Raw genomic sequence first — 17694 nt, forward strand, 5'->3', positions numbered from 1 at the left:
ACTACAGAAATTTTTAGCTGGTGTTTTTACACGCTTATGAGACAAAGGAATTCAGAAGTTTGTGTTATGTTGGGTTTTTCCACAGATCATGTTATCTACATATGACTCCCAAGACCCCTGGGTCTTCAAGCTCTCCAGGGACCCCCACATTTTAACGTCACACCACGGTGCAGCTTGTCACAGCTAACTGCCCCAGGGTTTGTTTTTAGACTCACTTTTTCAGGAACTAGTCTAGTGCACTCTTGTCCAGCTGAGGGCAAGTGCAGAATACCATAAGATATTCATGTGAAGCCATAGCCAAATAACACTTTCCAAGTACCTGAACCGAGATATGACTGCCTTCCTGTTCAATTAATCAGTTCTTTGCACACCACATCACGGATCCTCCTGTTAAATATCATTCTTATACTGTGTACGTACCTGTTGTTTCCTTTTTAATGGGTTAATTACTGTGTTCATACATTAAAGAGGACTCAAGCCCCAGTTGTCACCAATATAATATTTTGAGTTCAAGATGCATATTTTTAAGTACTGTATTTATATACTTCCAGGACTACACAGTGTTCAATGGATAATATCATAGGTGACACTCGCAGACCTTTTTTATTCTTTTGATGGACTGCAAACTTCCTGTCCATTAGTCTATTATCTAGCTGCATATTGGTCATACTTCTAACCTTCATGATACTTCTGTTGCACAGAAACCATAAGGATATGCATTTCTCAGGTTTGCATAGCATTGCTTTAATATACACTAGCACTTATAGCAGTTTGTGGTGATGTGTCTCTTCTTGCCACATGAGATACAGAAAGTGCATTTGATTCAACAATAAATTGCTGTGTCTCATTCTTTTTCCAAGGGATGTTAAAATGAATAGTATATAAATGATTCAGCTTTTCAACATAGTAGTACAAGTATTTCACTTTTTTTCGTGCAAACCACCAACTTGTCCAAGTCCTCTCTGTCCTATATGTTTGACGCTAAAAGTGAGGTACTGTATAGATAAAAGACTATTATATTTACCATAGAGATTGTGGGTCAGACTCTTACATGAACCACATTAGTGGTGAAAACAAATAAATACAATTTAATTACCTGCAATCAATAGAACAAATCCTATACGGTGAATGCAAGCTGTGAGAAATAGCAAATTAAAGCTCTGTCACAGCCTGCAAACATAAAAGCACAAAGATTCCATAAGTAAAATATGATTGCAGAGCAAACAAAGTAACTGTAAAAACTGACCAGATCAGCTCTTCCTTTAGGAGCAATTTTTTTCTGAATTACCTAAGTAACACAGCCCCGTACGTCCTATTTTCATAAATCATATAAGCGTTTAGGATCCCAGTGGGATCTAAACTACAAAGTACCTATGTGATTTATGTGTGTATACAGAAGTCACTTAGGTGCTTTGGAGAATGATACTTCCAGATTTTTCTCATTTCCAACTTAAAAAGAGGAGGAAGTACCTCATGTTGTTGAAGGATTTTTCAGTGCCCAAATAATACTTTGGAATTTTCTACTATGGGTGTCCTTTGATAAGTCATCTTATCACTTGGTCAAGAACAATTTTAATCCAAAAAGACCACATAACCTCTTTTGGAAAAAAGAATATTACATAGATCATCTGGTGCAGGGCTGTCACAAAGATTTTTATATACAAACAATTCATGATAAGGCTAGACTTTGTACTGTTCTTTCTTTCATTGATTTGTTTGTCTGTTTGCCTTTGTATATATATGTATTCATGCTTTTTATTTTCATTTTAAAAATTTGAAGTATTTTCAAGGGTTATCTTTTAATTACTATCAAAGAAAGAGGGGCTATGAAAGGAAAAGGAGCTATAAACTGAGAAATGGTGTTAAGAAACATTCTTCTGTTATATTTTTTTCTTTTTAAATAGAGCTAATAGCATATCTTTGCCTTTCAGAAATGTTAGGAATATAAAGACTATGGTATAAGACAAAAAATTAATTGTTCTAGCAATGGATTATATAAGTGCAGTAACGTTGGCCTTTTTTTATTAAAAAAGAAATATAACTTTTACTGTCTCTGTAATGTTTACATTTAGAGTTTATAAATGAAGAAGGAAAAAATGAGATTTAACTACCTTTGTTTTTTATTTGATCCTACTCTCCCCACTGGAGTAAGCATCCAGCAAGGTTCCAGCCTAAAAGTTACTATTTAGTTGCTATATTTACAAAAGGGATTAGAAAAGGTGAAAACAGTGAAAACAAGTAGCTAAAGTGTAAGCAGGTGCAAGTAGTGTTATTTTTATTTTGAAATATATCTTCTAGCACCATCTTAAACTTCCACTATCGAATGCTGAGTCTTTTCTCTTTGCTGTAAATCTGGAATAGATACTTCATGACTACCATATTTTTCTTGTTTTACACCACTGTGCCTCAGGTCAGAACCTGGACCCTTGACATTCACCAAACCCCCTCTAGCCCAAATGTAATTTGCACCATCAGTGAATTCATTTTTCAGCCTCAGACCTTGAGTCTCTTTCCCTAAAAAGTCAACAATACAATACCAGAAAGTGTCAGTGTTAGAAAAGGTATTTTGCTGTATAATAGGGAACATAATTTCCTCCTCCAACAGATTTCCAATCTAAAATAGTCTCTTATTTAGAATCCTGCGTGCAGTGGTAAGTGATGTTTCGGTACCCAGCTAGAAATGAGCAATAACATTCAAATGAAAATTGGAAGCTGAAGATCTAATCATTAACAACAGATGGTTCAACATGAATCTGATAAACAAGTTGTTGATCCTCATCACCCCCCTTTCTCCCTGCCTGTTTCTTTTTCATTCACTTGCATATGTTTGTGTGTATGCACGTTGTTTTACCACAGTCAAATCAACAGGGGAAAGAGGGCTTCCAAAACCAAAAGGTAAACCTCATGGTAAATCTGGAACACAATCAGATGGAAGTGGAAATCACTTGAGCATCTGACACTGAGGAGTTTGGGATTTAACTCAGGCAGTTCAGTTAGCACAGTGGCAGCTCTCTTAGGCTCTGGATTGCCTCCCGCATTGGTCCATGTCCCAGCAGTCTCAATGTACAACCTGCTCCACTAAAAAATCCAAATATGAGAGACTCAGCTCCACTTTTGGATGCTTATGTGAAGAACACAGTGAAAGGCAGTTGGAGACCTACGAGCACATCTGATCACAGAACTTGGCCCATCGTGACTGGATTTCATCCCATTTTTACAATAGCTCCTTCTTTCTTTTTCTCTTTTCAACAAAAAGGGAGTCTTTGTGCACAATCACATGTTCAACAGAAAGGGGAGGACAGAAAACAAAACTGGAATATTATCAAAAGCAGTAAGTGAAGGAAACATATGGACAAAATATGGAGGTATGCAAATGCCCCATTTAACATCCTGCTTAGTACTTGTCATTGCATAAGCTCAAAAGCTGTGCAAAGGCTTTTTGGTTAGAGAAACATTGTTATTTTGCTCTGTATGGAAGTAGTTCATTCAAGCCCAAGCATCATTAAAAGTAATTTTAGTTTGAATACTCCTTAAGAACCAGTGGCATAATAGTAACAATAATGCTACAAGTCTAAGGAATAAGTAGCACAGAATAACACTGAGCTAATCGTACCATCCCACACCTCTGGTGTTACAGACCTGTAACTACACTGCTGAATATATTGGGTGGGATGTATACAGGTTGTGACTCAAAGGGGACTACAGCAGCTCCACTGAGTTTGTCCAGATTACCCAAACTAACTTTTGAAGGAGACTCAGCAGTACAGTAGGAAGAGCAGAGGAAATGGTCTGAAGCTGCGGCAGGGGAGTTTTAGATTAGATATTAGGAAGAATTACTTTACTGAAAGAGTGGTCAGGCACTGGAACAGCTTTCCCAGGGAGCTGGTTGAGTCACCATCCCTAGAGGTGTTTAAGAAACATCTAGATGTGGCACATCAGGGCATGCTCTAGTGGCAGAGATTGTAGGTTGTTTGGTTGGACTCGATGATCTTAAGGGTCCTTTCCTACCATGAAGATTCTGTGATTCTGAGTAAGTTAGTCCAAATCATTAAAAAGCTGGGACTGCAGATCTGCAGGTCTGTAAATTCTGGGTCACAGAGAGGCCATAATATTCTTCACTTAGGGATCGTAACAGCACTCACATTCCATCTAACCAAAGGACCACCTGCCCCATTATCATGGGCAACCATGTAGTCTCACAAGCAATCATCCTGGTACAACTCAGGGAAGGGGGGCGGAGACTGGGAAAAGGAACAAGCGTCAGACTATAGCCCTATCTCAGATGAACTTAATACAAGAACTATATATATACCTTCTGGCAATTATAAATTAAAGGACTTCCTAGACCACTAGTCCAGTGCTTTGAGGAGGTAAGGAGAAATGCGGGGAAAAGGTCTGAGGTCATTTAACAACATGGCATTGAAGAACATTGGGTTTCTGAGACTGCCTTTTTTTTTTTTTATTTATAGACTGGGAAATAATTTCTTCAGAAGAAATGATGTAATAAACACAGTTTTCATTCCAATAGAATGTCCCCACATTCTTTGAACATGGAAGGAATAATCACACCAAATCAAATGAGTTTTAAGGTTTGAACCAAAATATTTATGTTCCGAACAATGAATTATTTTCCGTAGTTGCCAACCCATGACAGATTCAATCTACATCTGTAAACACCAGAACATTTTACATTCTGATACAATTTTCCTGAATTTGCCATAGAGACAAGATTTTTGTGTGTGCGCATGCTAATACTAGTGTAAAATATCCCCAAATCAATCGATCAATCGATTAACAAATTAAGTGCTAAATAATGGATGGGACTGTGAACATTTCCTGACAGGATGCTGAGAATAAAATATGTGTCTACAATTCTTTTGTCAAATAGCCAGCCAACAAAGCATTGCAGTGTTTTCTTTAGGAGTTTACATAAATGCCTGGAAAACAAATGGAAAAGTGTGTTCAAACAATATTTTATCATTCATATAAGCCAAGCAGAAATGGTCATTACACTGAAAAATGAATAAAATTCTTCTTCTTTCAAATTAAATTTTAATGTAGCAGAACTTTACATGATCCCAGGAACATAAATAAATATAAAGCGACAACTAAATATTTTCCAAAGCTAATTATGCCATTAATACTGAACATAGTGTAAAGTACTCATGAAATAATGTTGCTAAATACTAAGAAAAGGAAGGCAAAGCCAGAGTTGTGAAAACACTGAAGATTTCATACAGTGAAGTTTGTCCTATGCAAGAGCTGTATTGTATTTATTTTAATTCCTTCTTATAATTTTCTTTTATGCTGGCATGATATTAATGCAACTTATTTGTGGGCTGTCTGCTATGATAGTTTTGAATCCCTTTATATATATATATTAAATAATTGGGCGTTCAGTTAGAAGTGTCAATCTACATGCTTACACGTTACTAAGTGTCTTACAGTGAATGAAAGCTAACAAAGGGGCTTGTTTTCCCCTCATAATAATGTTATGGAAAGGGGACTATCACACTCATTTTGCAAAAGCAGAGAGAGACATGAGATCGTAAACTGTCACACTACTCCGTGGATGTTTGTGTGGTTAAATTAAAACTTGAACTCTGCTCTCCCATGGGCCAAGCTAACAGCTTATTTTCCCCTGACCGTTTTCCCTACTTCATTTATAAGCAAATGTACCATATATCTACAGCACACGCACATGCCACTCAGCCTTGCTGTGATCAACATGTTATGAAACAACAGTCTAGTTTGGAGCATTTAGGGCTGTTAGGATAACGGCTTTGCATGGCTGCTCTACTTCCCAGTGGAGTTGTGTTTTCCTAGATTTGCTTTAATGCAAGTGCTTTTTGCAAACAGAGGAGACACTGGAGAGGTTTGCAAAAAATGTAAGCCCTTTAACAGCTCATTGGGAAGCAAAGAAGGATCCCTTGCTAACCAGACTGACTGTAACCATTCGGCTGAACAATCTTGTCACTCCTATGGTTACTTTTAATATTTGATGGCTGGTCATGTATGGCATGCCTCATCACACCATCTCTGAAGGCAGTGCATTGGGAAATTTGAAAAGATGCCACTCTGCTGGAAGGATACTGTTGCTGATTTAATGATGAGGCTGTGTTTCTCGGTTACTATTTTGTATCTCAGGATATTAAATTACTGTCAGCAATTGAAACTTAAAAGAAAATAAAAGTATGTAGAAGTTCCTGTCATGCAAGGCTCAAAGGGCCACTGTACTTTGTGACTGACCTGTCTACAAAACATATCTACAAATGTGGAACAAAAAATCATCAAGTAAAAGAAAAAGCAGGATGTTATTCCCCCATATCCATGCACATAATTCTACCTCAGCAGTGGCCAGACTGAAATTTTGCAGTTTTTACTAGGGACTCTTCCACACACTTTAAGATGAAAATATCCTCTATTTTACTCAAATTTCAAAATTTTTCACAAAATACAAAGACCTTCTCACCAGTCTATGGCAGAGGGAGTCCCCTATCTGTTAAAATGAGTGGAATTAACAACCACAGTTCACTGACCTATGGTCAGAAAGCCAAAGGAGTAGAGAAAAAATAAAAGATGACTGTGGCTATGTGCTAGCTCTGAGTTTCTGCCAGCCTTCTGGGACAATTCTGAGAAGCTTTGAAGGCAAACTGAAAAAAAATGTGCCTGGCACCCACCAGGTCATCAAGGAAAATTACTTTTTTTGTGTTAGAATTTTGCTAAAATCAATGTGTTCCTAGAGGAATTTCTGTATCTATATTTAAGTTTGGTTTTGTGCAAAATTCAAACCCAGATTAGCAGAAGGCAGTAAAACTGGTGGCAGAAGAAGGTACCTATTAAAGATGAAGGCTTTTAGTTTAGGGGTATATTATTAGTGATTTAACAGCTCTCACTACTTTCTGTTCTTTCTCTGTACTTTTTAAATGGTGTGGGAATGAAAGCGGAAAAAAAACAAAGCAAAACAAAACAAAACAAAAAACAGCCCAGGAAAGAAAGAAACATTTTGGTTTAATTTTTGACAGTGAATGCAATAATTTGTAGCCATGGGCTCAAAAGCACACAGATACTAGCTCAGCCATTTAGACTAATCTGAAGTTAGATATTTCATACAAAACGTCCTACCCCTTCGCAAATGGTGCTCCTGAATTTCTAATTCTTTCCTTTATTGAATAATGAAAAATCTGGTCTTCAGCTAACCTTGGTAAAAATTTATTTTTTAAAGCAATAAATACCCAGTTAAGTTCTAAAATGTTAATAGCTGTGCAAATAGTTACTGCTGTCTAAATGAGTGACCATTTAATGAATCACTTCCACCAAAAAGGTCAGTGTAGCAAGTCCCATGTGCATCATGTTATTACAACTTACCAGCAAACGACCACATTAATATTAACTGACAGATTGCAGACCTTTATGTTTATGTACAGTGGGTTTCTGGAAAGTACACTTCTGGGAGGTGTTAGAAAACTTTCTGCCAGCATATCATCCTGTAAATCACGCCGTTTTCAGGTCATTACTTGTTCAACGTGTGGACATCTAGTTACAGAGCTTTCTGAATGAGAAGTGTGTTAATGAATAAAGCACTCTTGACCTCTCACCTTCAAAATCTTGGCTCAAAACAAGCTAGTATTCTTAATTCCTCTCATTTCAGGGGTCTGGGACATGTCACAGATAGGTGTTCCCATCAGGCAATGCCATGACATCTCTGAAATAGCTAATGGTGTGCACTAAGGTCAGAGACCATTTAAGATAGATGCAACAGCAAACTTTCATGCCCCTGATGTTGCTGATGCTTGTAGTCTCTGTGATAAGGGTGATTGCATTAAGGTGAATTTCTGAATTAAACATAATGTGTCAAGCTTGTACCAGGGACCTGTCACGTCATCATGGCACAGAATTCCCACACTGAGGGCAAACATTCCCTCATGTTCACCTTCCGAAAAAACACTACGAGCTGCATTTCCAAGTCAGCTATGGAATATTGAGCCTTTATTACTAATATTGAGCCACTTACACAAAAGCCTGGCCTATCCTAATAAGAACAGGATATGCCTAAGCAAGGGTCAGGACACAGGTTTGAGCTCTGTCTTGCAGAGGAGGATGCGCGAAGGCCCTTGACTTTGCAGACTGTAGGAGTCTGAGCATTGCTCCTGTTCCTATCCCATCATGTGGCCATAAGTATGCCACAGCAGCACTGCTCATCAGAAAGAAGGGGTGAGGATGAATTCAGGTCATTCCACGTGGGAAGACCCCTCCTCATCCAAGGTCTCTTCACCTGCCCTCTCCTCCAGTCTTTTCATTTTGTCTACTCTTACCAGTCTACTTAGAGCTCTATCTCAAACTGTAAGAGACCCAAGTTCAGGACAGGTAAATTGGGCACACATATACCCCGAGACAATGCTCTTGTAGATCTTTGAGAAAGGTAATTCATTCCTGATCACAGATGAGCCATTTTTACTTCCTCAGAAATTTACTGAATGTCACAAAGATGCTGAAAAAGTGAGTAGGAAGCTAAGCCCTTATAGTCTTTTAAAGAAAAGACCACCGCACCCCTCCATCTTTTCAGAGAGTGTAGAGAGGAAAAATGCTATTAAAAAAATCCCTACTTGCTAGTGTCCTTTTAAATTATGTAAAGCCAATTTCTTCTAATATTGTCACTGAACAAATAATCAGTTGGTTGAGGAAGATTTGTGGCTGTAATTATTTATTCATTTTAATGTTTGTTATTAAGCCTTCCTCTTGCTGTTTGCACCCATTATATGATGAAAGATCAATACGAAGAAGATGAGGAAGTGCAGAAATGACGGTTAATTATCAGGGAGTGAGGAGGAGGAGGAGAGCAGACCTGGTACAAATGGCTGTGAGACCTATGGCCAGTGCTCCAGTCTTGTTGATGTTAGCCTCTGTTTTACAGTGTGGGGTTTTTTTTGTTGCTTGTGTTTGTTTTTTTTTTTCAATCAGGACAGTGGAGTGAACACTTGAGATGAGTTTTATCATGTTTTTTTAATCTGCTCCATAGGTGGGATAGAATTAGGAGAAGCAGTGGTGCTAAGTGGATAAAAGGAGCCTGCAGTTGAGAAACTGAGTGTGGTTTTTTCCCAGTTTAGCAAGTGTCTTACAATGTAACTTGTTTCACATCTCTCTTCTTTTATTTGTACAGGTGTAAAATAGCAAAACTCATTCCTACCTTTTTATTTAGTTTTTTGTAATCTGAATATGAAAAGTAACATATCTTTACCATAATCACAGGTATGTATTTACACGTAAATCTCTCTGTGCTTCTTTATGTATACATATGTGCATATAGAAATACATATATAAAAATATCATCATTTTATAGTTTAGATTAAATTGTGTCATTACTATTCAGGATTAACAGACATAAAAATCCTGGATTTGCATTACCATTATTCGCGTATATTCATCTGTGGAGAGGTAAAATGCATTCTAACTGTTGCCTCCAGGATAGCACGATATCGAATCATAGAATCATAGAACGATAGGGTTGGAAGGGACCTCTGGAGATCATGTAGTCCAAACCCCCTGCCAGAGCATGGTCACCTAGAGCAGGTTGCACAGGAACGCGTCCAGGCGGGTTTTGAATGTCTCCAGAGATGGAGACTCCACCACCTCTCTGGGCAGCCTGTTCCAGTGCTCTGCCACTCTTAAAGGAAAGAAGTTCCTCCTCATGTTGAGAGGGAACTTCCTATGCTCAAGTTTGTGCCCATTACCTCTTGTCCTGTTGCCGGGCACCACTGAAAAGAGCCTGGCCCCATCCTCCTGACACCCACCCTTGAAGTACTTATAAGCTTTGATAAGGTCCCTCCTCGGACATCTTTTTTCCAGACTGAAGAGACCCAAATCCCTCAGCCTTTCTTCATAAGAGAGGTGTTCCAGTCCCCTCATCATCTTGATAGCTCTCTGCTGCACCCTCTCCAGCAGTTCCCTGTCCTTCTTGAACTGGGGAGCCCAGAACTGGACACAGTACTCCAGGTGCGGCCTCACCAGGGCAGAGTAGAGGGGGAGGGTGACCTCCCTCCACCTGCTAGCCACACTCTTCTTGATGCACCCCAGGATGCCATTGGCTTCCTTGGCCACGAGGGCACACTGCTGGCTCATGGTCATCCTGTTGTGCACCAGGACTCCCAGGTCTCTTTCAGCTGAGCCCCTCTCCAGCAGGTTTGCCCACAACCTGTACTGGTGCATGGGGTTATTCCTCCCCAGGTGCAGCACCTGACACTTGCCCTTGTGGAATTTCATAAGGTTCCTCCCTGCCCAACTCTCCAGCCTGTCCAGGTCTTCCTGTATGGTGGCACAGCCTTCCAGTGTGTCAGCCACCCCCCCCAGCTTTGTGTCATTGGCAAACTTCCTAAGGGTGCACTCTATCCCTTCATCCAGGTCATTGATGAACATATTGAAGAGGACTGGACCCAGTACTGACGCCTGGGGAACACCACTCGTCACTGACCTCCAACTAGACTCTGTGCCCCTAATCACTACCCTCTGAGCTCTGTCTTTCAACCAGTTTTCTATCCACCTTACTGTCCATTCATCAAGCCCACTCTTCCTAAGCTTCCCTAGGAGGATGCTGTGGGAGGCCGTGTCAAACGCCTTGCTTAAGTCAAGGTAGACCACACCTACCGCCCTCCCCTCATCTATCCATCCAGTCATGCCATCCTAGAAGGCTAGCAGATTAGTCAGACATGATTTCCCCTTGGTGAATCCATGTTGAGTACTTCTGATAGCTTTCTTTTCCTCCACATGCCTTGAGATGACACCCAGAAAGAGCTGTTCCATCATCTTTGCAGGGGTGGAGGTGAGGCTGTGTCAAAAAGTCATCATCAATGCACTGGAGGAGCCTCCTGGACTGTGCATGCCTGGCTCTGTGGTCTTCCCAGCAGTGATTGAAGTCCACCATAAGAACCCGTAGGCTCTCGACCCTCTCTTCATCCGCCCCGAGTGAGAAGTCGATGCATTCCAATTGCTCTCTCACACAGAGTGCAATTCCACCACCACGCCTCACTGGTCTGTCTTTCCTGAAAAGGACGTAGCCATCCATGATGGCATTCCAGTCACATGAGCTGTCCCACCACGCCTCAGTAATTACAATGAGATCGTGGCCCTGCAACCGTACACAGATCTCCAGCTCTTCCTGCTTATTCCCCATGCTGCGTGCATTGGTGTATAAGCATTTCAGAGAGGGAGTTGTGCGTGTAGTCTTGACCCCTGAGATGTGATGTGCCTTCTGGCTCTCAGAAATACTGGCACACTCACCTACAAGTGCTGAGCAACTACAGCCTGGCACCTCACCAGCAAGCCCAGTAACATCCCCACCCCTCTTCAAATCTAGTTTCAAGCCCTCTCAATGAGCCCTGATAACTCTTGTCCTAGAACCCTTTTCCCCCTGACAGTCAAGGTATTCCCGCCTGTTACCAGCAGGCCTGGTGTTCTGTAAGTCAGGCCACGATCAAAGAACCCAAAGTCCTGCCGACAGCATCAGGCTCCAAGCCGGACATTGATCTGCTGGCTTCTCCTATTTACCCCCTCATCGTTCCCCACAACTGGGGGGATAGACGAGAACACAACTTGTGCTCCCGATCCCTTGACCAGGCGTCCCAGGGTCTTGAAATCTTTCTACATTGGACTTCTTTGTGTTACCTCATTGCTGCCTACCTGAAAGATCAAAAGTGGGTAGTAGTCTGAGGGCTGTACCAGGGAAGGAAGTATCCTCTTCAAGTCCTTGACCCGGGCCCCAGGGAGGCAGCAGACCTCCCTATGTACCGGGTCCGGCCTGCACGTTGGGCTTTCCACTCCCTTGAGTAGGGAGTCACCTATGACAAGGACCCATCTTTTCTTCTTCACCGCAGAGGTTTTGATGTGGGGGGAGGTCTGACTAGACCTCGCTGACACCTCCAAGGTAGGAGGACTGTTGTACTTGTCATCATCCAGGTTCCCTTGCAGAGCACTGTACCTGTTACATAATGGCATCCGGCAAGATGGGGTAGTCGCTGGGCAGTGCCGAGCGTGGCGCCTGTTTCACCGTGCAGGAACTTCCTGCCGTTGTCCCCGGTCCTCCTGGTCACCACCTTCAGTTGAGGTGAGAGAGGATAGAGAATTCTCTGTTGCAGGGGTTCTGTCTGCCTGCTGGTTTCCTGTTGTGGGATGCAGGATTTACTCCAAGAATCTACCTCCCTCTCGCATTCCCTGATGCTCCTCAACCTACTTACCTCCTCCCTGAGATCCATGACTAATCAGAGGAGATCCTCTACCTGGGCACATCTCCCACAGGCATGCCCATCACTGCCATCCGACACTGGCGTGAGAGCAGGGTACACCCTACAGCCTCATGTCTGTGTGGTAGCATGTTCCCACAAGAGTTCCATCTGAGAGGCTGCATCAGACCTGCTGTTTGTGGAGCTCTTGAGTGCCACAGTCTTCTTGCGAGTAGTTACCATCGCTACCTGGCCGGGTTGTCAGTCTTTCAGCTCTATCTTGCGCGAACTGCTGTGCAGACTGCTGCGATTGGACTGGTGTGTCACGCCCTGTTTGGCCACCCTTTTCTCCAGCCCAGGAAGTACACCCTTGTCGTGGTCCTCCTGGGTGGTTTCTCCTGGGTGGTTTCGTGGGGTGATGCCCAGGCAACACCCACTCGTTGCTTTTTTGCTCGGTGCAAACAAGGACTTCTTTTATGAGGGGGGAATCGTTCCACCCCCTCCCTGTTCAGACCTGCCACCGGGGGTGATGGCTCTGCCCTCGGCTCCTCAGCTGCCTCCGCCCCCCAGAAGTGCCAGGTACCGACTCGGGCTGGCTGCTTTTCCTGGCTTTAAAAAGCTCTGAAAATGACCCCCTAGCTGACCCTTTTTTGCCGCGATTCCCTTCCCCAATGTGGATTTACCTGTGCTGGAGCTGTTCTCCTTGGCGAGTCAAACGTGATTTTTCTCCAGCAAAATTTTCGTTTGTTACCTGTCACAATAGCTAGTACTTGGTAGTCAGTCTTGGGTAATATCACCTGGTATTAGGATCCCCACTTTGAATTCTTAATTGTGATTACAGTGAGTGTATTTCATGTATAATAACAAAATTGTGTATCACAGGCTGCAATGCAATAGACTGCTCAGTCAAGTCTTAAATGGACAACTCAAGTATTCAGCTGTGAGCACTCATGTATCATAACAAATCTGGTGAGTGCAAGGGCTACCCAAGTGGGATAAAGCCTGAAAGTAGGTCTATGTTCAAGATTTTATATAGATCTCAAGGGTCCCTGTCTAAATGCTTGCAAAATCCATCATATAGCTTCAGGCCAGCCCCGAAAACTGCCTTTAGTGAAAATCTCCCACACCCTAGACACTGATACCTACAGAACAGATGACACGTAACTATGGTAAATATCTCTAAGAGTCACTTTCTGTTAACGTGATGCTAGTAACTCTATTAAAATGACAAAAATAATAATTCCTCAGAAATCACCCTTGCTCATGCTTGTACCAGCAAAAGTTTTGCCAGAGCCACCTTCTTTTCTAACTTCTTTTCATCTGGCTTCCTGCCATGGTTAAGGATAAAGTTAGTTCACAAAATGACACATTTTCACTGCCTGTTCACAAACATCCTACAACTTTACAAAGAATGTTTAATAATAATAAAAAATCCTTAATTGCAATATATCCATGTAAGTTTTCCTACTCATCCTGATCCAGTTCTGAAGAAAGATATTCACTTCAGTATGACTTATTTCATCCATTCACTTCCTTGAGTTACTAACTCACAGGAATGCTGAGTTTCACAATGAGAAGAAAGCCAGTTTTAATAATATTAATTACTTTATGGTATTATTTGCACTGGGTTCAGCATGATATTCGTGCCATCTCTGACAACTGTTAGTGAGACTGAAAGTGACTACAGACACGTATCTGGAGCAACATTTTTCTCTCTAGTCTGTTCAATTTTGTACCATAGAGCAATGCAGCAATTTTTAACTATTGCTATACACTTAATACTTAGCTATACTGTTTCATACTTGTGAGCCATCCTATTTGACTTACATAGGTAAATATGATACATCAGCGTTTATAATATCAAGGCTTTAACAACAGTACCAGAAATGCTGAGTATTTTCAGAACAGATAAATCCATCTTGTTTTCTTTACTAAATGCTGTCTGGCAAGCAGAGTTATAGAACTTAGCAGCATAAGACATGAAATGGTTGGAAACAAATCTGAAGCTCTGGAGACCTCTCGCAGAATTAAGTACATTTCAACCTGGAAGTATTTGTCACAAGTGTCCCATAAATCCCATTCAAGTAAAAATGTTTTTCCTTGCATGCATATTTGAATAAAATGGAAAAGAAATCTGTCTTTTCTTACTTTACAGAATTGAGTTCCTGTTACAAAAACAGTCGTCAGAAGAAATATATCTCTTGGCAAAGTTAGGAGCTACAGAACAGGGCATTGTTCTTCGTTTTACTATGCACTTTCCCTTGAAACTTACTGACTGCTTAAATCATCTCAGCTACACAGAAACCTTTAGCAATAAAATAAGAACTGTATTAAGCACTAAATTTCATACATAAATAGTATTTCTCAATGACGGAGAGTTTATGGAAGTTGTCAACTAAGTCAAATTTATATGAAGCTAATCATAATCTGAGGGCATATAAATTGATCTAGTCAGAAATGGTGCAAATAAAATTAACAAATTTATTATTTATTTATTTTTTCCAGTTGAAGCTGAATTTGCTCTTTTCCATACTCTTGGCAAAGGATGAATAGAAAGCTGAATACAGAAGTTTATTCTCCCCATTAAGTAGAAACTTCCTGCTGGGATTTGAGGAAAAGACTGGCATAGAAATAGGTAACCATTTAGCTTCTGGGCTGCTTGGCCTCTGTAGCTCAAAAGAAGCACTGGGCCAGAGGTTATGTATTATTCATTTTTCAATTGGACTCAGTGGAGAAATCTGAGAGTTTACTACATAAATATGTTAAATTTAAGTACATCATGCATTTCCATAAAATTCACTGAGGCCCAGATTCATCATTTCCTCCCAATTCAACAAACCACTTTAAAATATGCTTAAATTGACTTCAGTGGAGCTGTGAACACTTACTGAAAGTTCAGTGTCTCCTTAAATGATTTGGAGAATGAGAACCATCTGCATATGTGTAAGTGCTTTGCTGAACGTGCCTAAGTATCCAATCCATGGCCCCATGAAATCCATGAGGTTTCTCCACTGATGTTTGGATTTGTTCTCAACAGTTGGATATTATTAGTTCATTATCAGTTCAGAGCTCTTTTGTTGCTTCCTTGAAAGGAGATGACATTCAGATTTTCACCCCATTAGAAAGCCCTAGATAACATTCTAAGATTTCTTACTTCATGGTGTCTGTGGGGGTTGTTGTGGTTATGATTTTAAAATGCACTGCTGAAAAGTGTCAACTAATACAACCACAATATTAATTCCTCTTGAATCATACTAAATATAGGTACTGTGTGTACAATAGCCTATACCAACAGAATATCGTAGAAGACTGTTATAAACATTGGGCTTTATGCAAGGTAAGAAGTTTCATGTTACCTGTTGCACACTCAATGATACATTTCCAACAAAAGGGACTTGTCATAGAGCTGTTTATTACCAGGATGATTGCAGATATTAGAGTCTAAATTTAAAGGACGTGATGATTCCTTATCAGACCCTCTCTTTCTACATTCAGAAGAGATGAGAGCAGTCCATGATTCAGTCAGTTCCATGACCCATATGTTAAAATTATGTGGGGGGCTACTGAACCATGTTGGGCCCATGCAAACCTCATGAAGTTCAACAGGACCAAGTGCCAGTTCTTGCACGTGGGTTGGGGCAAACCCATGCACAAATACAGAATGGGAGGAGAACGGATTGAGGAGAAGGACTGGGGAGTATTAGTTAATGAGAAGTTCAACACTCTTGCAGCTCAGAAGGCCAGTAATATCCTGGGCTGCATCAAAAGAAGCACGGCCAGCAGGCTGAGGGAGGTGATACTGCCCCTCTACTCTGCTCTCGTGAGACCCCACCTGGAGTCCTGCGTCCAGCTCTGGAGCCCCCAACACAAGAAGGGTGTGGACCTGTCAGGGCAGGCCCAGAGGAGGGCCATGAAGATGATCAGATGGTTAGAGCCCCTCTCCCATGAAGACAGGCTGAGACAGTTGGGGTTGTTCTGCCCAGAGAAGAGAAGACTCCAGGGAGACCCTATAACAGCCTACCAGTATCTGAAGGGGGCCTACAGAAAAGATGGAGAGGGACTTTTTGCAAGGACAGTTAGTGATAGGACAAGGGGTAATGGCTTCAAACTAGAAGAGGGGAGATCTAGATTAGATATTAAGAAGAAATTTTTCACTATGAGGGTGGTGAGGCACTGGAACAGGTTGCCCAGGGAAGTTGTGGATGTCTCATCCCTGGAAGTGTTCAAGTCCCGGCTGGATGGGGCTTTGAGCAACCAGATCTAGTGGGAGGTGTCCCTGCCCAGGGCAGGGGATTGGAACTAGATTATCTTTAAAGTCCGTTCCAACATAAACCATTCTATGATTCTATATTCTATAATCCTGAGTTTGAAGGTAATGTCATTCCTACTCATTTCAGAAACTTCTGCTTTTAATGACCTCTTCTATTTTCCCACTTATTAATAGGACTGTGTATACTACCCACGAGATGAGAAGATATTTAAATTCTCTCTGAGACACATCCTTTTCCACAACTTCCTGAAGCAAATTATCCACAAGACTGATGCTTTCCTTCTCAGTCCTCACTCTTCTATGCCTCAGAGACAAACTTTGAAAAAACTTGTAGTTTATTATAGTGTACCAATGTCCTGGTTATTAATAAATGTCTAAATCATTCTTCATAATTTATCTGGAAAGAGCACTGACTAAGACTCCATTGGAAAAGTTAGGACTATGGGATATCAACAAAATATTTGCTAAATGAAAAGACAACTAGGTAACACAGAAAAGAAAATCAATTGAACCCATTTAAACAAAATGTGTCTTAATTCAGCCAAAAGAAGAGAAAGCTCTTGGATTTTGCAGAAATGTACATTAAAGCCACAGCTATAGAAAGAGAAAAGCAGAATCTGAAGGGGGCAGCGGTGTCATGCCAGTCACAAAAATAACAAGCAAAGCAAGACCACCCAGTGCTCCCATGAAATACTTCCCCACAAATAGGGGCAAGCTTATTTTTAGAGATAGAAGGCAGGCACTGCATTGGGAAGACCAGTCATGGAATATTATACGGAACTGTAGTTACATATCATGCACTTAGCCTTCAGTGTAGAGACTCACAAAAGTCTCCCCAAAAGACTCGCAAAAAACTCACAGAAATTGATCTATGGCCTGGAAGAAATACCTTAGAAAATGTAAATGTAAAGTAGAGAAAATACTGGCAATTTGGCAGTTTGTTTCATTGAATACAGAATGGTAGCAAAGTCAACGTTTGAACACTAAAGTCAAATAAATCCAAATGAGAAACTTGGCTTACATTTTTAACAAGCCTAGATAAATGAATTTTGGAATAAACTGTCAAAGAAGGTGGTAGTGTTTCTTGGTAGGTTTAATTCATCCCCATTTGGTGTAATGTAGTCTAAACATAGGAACTAAACATAGGAACAACTAGATAAAAGATAAGGAACTAACTAATGTAAGATATGGGACTAGAAAATTGAATTGTTC

This window comes from Larus michahellis, chromosome Z, assembly GCF_964199755.1.
Source record: "Larus michahellis chromosome Z, bLarMic1.1, whole genome shotgun sequence".
NCBI classification, from domain to species: Eukaryota; Metazoa; Chordata; class Aves; order Charadriiformes; family Laridae; genus Larus; species Larus michahellis.